The sequence below is a fragment of the Lolium perenne genome, chromosome 7 (genome assembly GCF_019359855.2).
Source record: "Lolium perenne isolate Kyuss_39 chromosome 7, Kyuss_2.0, whole genome shotgun sequence".
In the NCBI taxonomy this organism is placed as follows: domain Eukaryota; kingdom Viridiplantae; phylum Streptophyta; class Magnoliopsida; order Poales; family Poaceae; genus Lolium; species Lolium perenne.
Genome location: NC_067250.2, coordinates 116,767,656 through 116,772,716, shown reverse-complemented (window position 1 = coordinate 116,772,716; position 5,061 = coordinate 116,767,656).

The window sequence follows — 5,061 nt, the reverse complement described above, 5'->3', positions numbered from 1 at the left end:
CTATTTCCTTTAGATCCTGCAATTGCATCTTTTTATTTCTTGTTTACACTAGTAAGGCATAATGGACAACAATGAGCTTCTTATTCTATTTCCTGATTTAAGACATGGATGGTTTGATCTGAAAATTAAAAAACCCATGGAACATATTAGTATGAACACTTTGAACACCATTGTTGCTAATGATATGGAAAATTCTAAGCTTGGGGAAGCTGGTTTTGATGAGCATGATCTTTTTAGTCCCCCGGGCATTGAGGAGGAAATTTACTTTGATGATACTTTACCTCCTATTTATGATGATTATAATGATAATAGTCTTTTAGTACCGCCTGTTATGGAGGATAAATTTGATTATGGATACAATATGCCTCCTATATTTGATAATGATAATAATAATGATAGCTAATTTGTTGAATTTGCTCCCACTACAACTAATAAAATTGATTATGCTTATGTGGAGAGTAATAATTTTATGCATGAGACTCATGATAAGAATGTTTTATGTGATAGTTATATTGTTGAGTTTGCTCATGATGCTACTGGATATTATTATAAGAGAGGAAAATATGGTTGTGGAAATTTTCATGTTACTAAAACACCTCTCTTTTTGCTGAAAATCTTGAAGCTGCACTTGTTTTATCTCTCTATGCTTGTTGCATTATGCTTCTTAAATTTGTTTATTTACAAGATTCCTTTTCATAGGAAACATGTTAGACTTAAATGTGTTTTGAATTTTCCTCTTGATGCTCTCTTTTTGCTTCAAATACTATTTCTTGTGAGTGCATCATTAAAACCGCTGAGCCCATCTTAATGGCTATAAAGAAAGAACTTCTTGGGAGATAACCCATGTGTTTATTTTGCTACAGTAACTTTGTTTTATATTTGTGTTTTGGAAGTTGTTACTACTGTAGCAATCTCTCCTTATCTTAGTTTTGTTGCATTGTTGCGCCAAGTAAAGTCTTTGATAGTAAGGTTCATACTAGATTTGGATTACTGCGCAGAAACAGATTTCTTTGCTGTCACGAATCTGGGCAAAATTATCTGTAGGTAACTCAGAAAATTATGCCAATTTACGTGAGTGATCCTCAGATATGTACGCAACTTTTATTCAATTTGAGCATTTTCATTTGAGCAAGTCTGGTGCCTCAATAAAATTCGTCTTTACGAACTGTTCTGTTTTGACAGATTCTGCCTTTTATTTCGCATTGCCTGTTTTGCTATGCTTGATGGATTTTTCGATTCCATTAACTTTCAGTAGCTTTGTGCAATGTCCAGAAGTGTTAAGAATGATTGTGTCACCTCTGAACATGTAAATTTTGATTCTGCACTAACCCTCTAATGAGTTGTTTCGAGTTTGGTGTGGAGGAAGTTTTCAAGGGTCAAGAGAGGAGGATGATACAATATGATCAAGAAGAGTAAAAGCTCTAAGCTTGGGGATGCCCCGGTGGTTCATCCCTGCATATTTTAAGAAGACTCAAGCATCTAAGCTTGGGGATGCCCAAGGCATCACCTTCTTCATCGACAAATTATCAGGTTCCTTCTCTTGAAACTATATTTTTATTCGGTCACATCTTATGTACTTTGCTTGGAGCGTCTGTGTGCTTTTGTTTTTGTTTTTGTTTTTGTTTGAATAAATGCTTGTGTGGGAGAGAGACACGCTCCGCTGGTTCACATGAACACATGTGTTCTTAGCTTTTAATTTTCATGGCGAAGGTTGAAACTGCTTCGTTAATTGTTATATGGTTGGAAACGGGAAATGCTACATGTAGTAATTGGTATGATGTCTTGAATAATGTGATACTTGGCAATTGTTGTGCTCATGATTAAGCTCTTGCATCATATACTTTGCACCCATTAATGAAGAAATACATAGAGCTTGCTAAAATTTGGTTTGCATAATTGGTCTCTCTAAGCTCTAGATAATTTCTAGTAAAGTGTTTGAACAACAAGGAAGACGGTGTAGAGTCTTATAATGTTTACAATATGTCTTTTATGTGAGTTTTGCTGCACCGGTTCATCCTTGTGTTTGTTTCAAATAGCCTTGCTAGCCTAAGCCTTGTATCGAGAGGGAATACTTCTCATGCATCCAAATCCTTGAGCCAAACACTATGCCATTTGTGTCCACCATACCTACCTACTACATGGTATTTCTCCGCCATTCCAAAGTAAATTGCTTGAGTGCTACCTTTAAATTTCTATCCTTTACCTTTGCAATATATAGCTCATGGGACAAATAGCCTAAAAACTATCGTGGTATTGAATATGTACTTATGCACTTTATCTCTTATTAAGTTGCTTGTTGTGCGATAACCATGTTCCTGGGGACGCCATCAACTACTCTTTGTTGAATATCATGTGAGTTGCTATGCATGTCCGTCTTGTCTGAAGTAAGGGAGATTTACCACTAAAATGGTTAGAGCATTGCATAATGTTAGAGAAGAACATTGGGCCGCTAACTAAAGCCATGATCCATGGTGGAAGTTTCAGTTTTGGACAAATATCCTCAATCTCATACGAGAAAATTAATTGTTGTTGAATGCTTATGCATAAAAGAGGAGTCCATTATCTGTTGTCTATGTTGTCCCGATATGGATGTCTAAGTTGAGAATAATCAATAGCGAGAAATCCGATGCGAGCTTTCTCCTTAGACCTTTGTACAGGCGGCATAGAGGTACCCCTTTGTGACACTTGGTTAAAACATATGCATTGCGATGATAATCCAGGTAATCCGAGCTAATTAGGACAAGGTGCGGGCACTATTAGTATACTATGCCTGAGGCTTGCAACTTGTAGGATATAATTTACATAACACATATGCTTTATTACTACCGTTGACAAAATTGTTTCTTGTTTTCAAAATCAAAGCTCTAGCACAAATATAGCAATCAATGCTTCCCTCGTCGAAGGGCCTTTCTTCTACTTTTATGTTGAGTCAGTTCACCTATTTCTCTCCATCTTAAGAAGCAAACACTTGTGTGAACTGTGCATTGATTCCTACATACTTGCATATTGCACTTATTATATTACTTTGCATTGACAACTATCCATGAGATATACATGTTACAAGTTGAAAGCAACCGCTGAAACTTAATCTTCCTTTGTGTTGCTTCAATACCTTTACTTTGAATTATTGCTTTATGAGTTAACTCTTATGCAAGACTTATTGATGCTTGTCTTAAAAGTACTATTCATTAAAAGTCTTTGCTATATGATTCATTTGTTTACTCATGTCATTTACCATTGTTTTGGTCGCTGCATTCATTACATGTGCTTACAATAGTATGATCAAGGTTATGATGGCATGTCACTCCAGAAATTATCTTTGTTATCGTTTACCTGCTTGGGACGACCAGAAACTAAGCTTGGGGATGCTGATACGTCTCCGACGTATCGATAATTTCTTATGTTCCATGCCACATTATTGATGATATCTACATGTTTTATACATACTTTATGATGATTTTATGCGTTTTTCGGAACTAACCTATTAACGAGATGCCGAAGTGCCAGTTCCTGTTTTCTGCTGTTTTTGGTTTCAGAAATCCTAGTAAGGAAATATTCTCGGAATTGGACGAAATTAACGCCCAGCATCTTAGAATCACACGAAGCTTCCAGAACACCCGAGAGCCGCCAGAGGAGGGACCTGTGGGCCCAGACGACAGGGTGGCGCGGCCCAGGCCTTGGCCGCGCCCCCTAGTGTGTCACCGCCTCGTCGCCCCTCCGACTCCGCCTCTTCGTCTATATAAAGGTCCTGACCTAAATCTTCGAGACGGAAAAGCCACGGTACGAGAAACCTTCCAGAGCCGCCGCCATCGCGAAGCCAAGATCTGGGGGACAGGAGTCTCTGTTCCGGCACGCCGCCGGGACGGGGAAGTGCCCCCGAAAGGCTTCTCCATCGACACCACCGCCATCTTCATCGACGCTGCTGTCTCCCATGAGGAGGGAGTAGTTCTCCATCGAGGCTCGGGGCTGTACCGGTAGCTATGTGGTTCATCTCTCTCCTATGTACTTCAATACAATAATCTCATGAGCTGCCTTACATGATTGAGATTCATATGATGATGCTTGTAATCTAGATGTCATTATGCTAGTCAAGTGGATTTTACTTATGTGATCTCCGGAGACTCCTTGTCCCACGTGTGTAAAGGTGACAGTGTGTGCACCGTGTGGGTCTCTTAGGCTATATTTCACAGAATACTTATTCACTGTTATGGATGGCATAGTGAAGTGCTTATTTATATCTCTTTATGATTGCAATGTGTTTTGTATCACAATTCATCTGTGTGCTACTCTAGTGATGTTATTAAAGTAGTCTATTCCTCCTGCACGGTGTAATGGTGACAGTGTGTGCATCGTGTTAGTACTTGGCGTAGATTATGATTGTGATCTCTTGTAGATTATGAAGTTAACTATTACTATGATGGTGTTGATGTGATCTATGCCTCCTTTCGTAGCGTGAAGGTGACAGTGTGCATGCTATGTTAGTACTTGGTTTGGTTATGTTGATCTGTCATGCACTCTAAGGTTATTTAAATATGAACATCGAATATTGTGGAGCTTGTTAACTCCGGCATTGAGGGTTCGTGTAATCCTACACAGTTAGTGGTGTTCATCATCCAACAAGAGAGTGTAGAGTCTAGCATCTATTTATTTATTCTGTTATGTGATCAATGTTGAGAGTGTCCACTAGTGAAAGTATAATCCCTAGGCCTTGTTCCTAAATACTGCTACCGCTGTTTGTTTATTGTTCTACTGCATCTGTACTGTCCGCAATATTACCACCATCAACCACACGCCAGCAAGCACTTTTCTGGCACCGTTACTACTGCTCATACTTATTCATACCACTTGTATTTCACTATCTCTTCGCCGAACTAGTGCACCTATTAGGTGTGTTGGGGACACAAGAGACTTCTTGCTTTGTGGTTGCAGGGTTGCATGAGAGGAATATCTTTGACCTCTTCCTCCCTGAGATCGATAAACCTTGGGTGATCCACTTAAAGGAAACTTGCTGCTGTTCTACAAACCTCTGCTCTTGGAGGCCCAACACTGTCTACAAGAATA